The sequence below is a fragment of the Schistocerca gregaria genome, chromosome 4 (assembly GCF_023897955.1).
Source record: "Schistocerca gregaria isolate iqSchGreg1 chromosome 4, iqSchGreg1.2, whole genome shotgun sequence".
NCBI lineage: Eukaryota > Metazoa > Arthropoda > Insecta > Orthoptera > Acrididae > Schistocerca > Schistocerca gregaria.
The window spans coordinates 84,841,129-84,841,916 of NC_064923.1; the positions used below are offsets into that span (position 1 = coordinate 84,841,129).

At 47.8% G+C, this 788-nt stretch overlaps 1 pseudogene; it reads right to left on the bottom strand.

Annotated features, from left to right (window-relative positions):
• Positions 1-425: 425 nt before the first annotated feature.
• On the bottom strand, positions 426-579 carry LOC126268486 (5.8S ribosomal RNA; annotated as a pseudogene).
• Between the last annotated feature and the right edge of the window lie 209 nt (positions 580-788).

The window sequence follows — 788 nt, forward strand, 5'->3', positions numbered from 1 at the left end:
TCCCTCTGTGGCGAAGTGACTGCTGAAATATTTAACTAAACCAGGGACCTATTATATATTATGTGTCCCTTTGAAAGTCAGGTCTGGACGCTGGATAGATCTCGAGAGATTGAGTGTGTCTCTGACGGTTCTTTCCACCAACTTGTCGTCTTCTAAAGTTGTGTCCCCAGCGCAGAAGACAGCTCGTCGGTCGTGGGATCTTTTTCGGCGGAGGCTGCCACGCTGTCAGTTCGAACCAGTGACTTTTTTTTTGTGAGGTGCCACCTGCCCAGTTTAGTCTCTGTATCTACAGAGGGCAAGATCTACATCTACATCTACATCCATACTCCGGAAGCCACCTGACGGCGTGTGGCGGGTGGTACTTTGAGTACCTCTATCGGTTCTCCCTTCTATTCCAGTCTCGTATTGTCGGTGGCAGCTATTGCCGACCCACAGCCAGACGTGGGCCGGTACGGAATGCATGGACCGCAATGTGCGTTCGAAACGTCGAAGTTCATGTGTCCTGCAGTTCACATGTCGACGCGCAATTTGCTGCGTTCTTCATCGACCCACGAGCCGACTCATCCACCGTCCTGATCTGTAGTACTGTCAACGATGGTAGGCGGCACTTCTCATTAATGTATTTTGTTCGGTTATTATTTAAATATTCACACATTTACAGTGTCTTTTACAACACTCGACATAGTTTTCTTAATTGTATGGTGACTTTTCCATCCAACTTCCGAAATATGATACACATGTCCGGCTGTCCAGTACGCACTAGACACAGTGAGTATCACATGTTCACA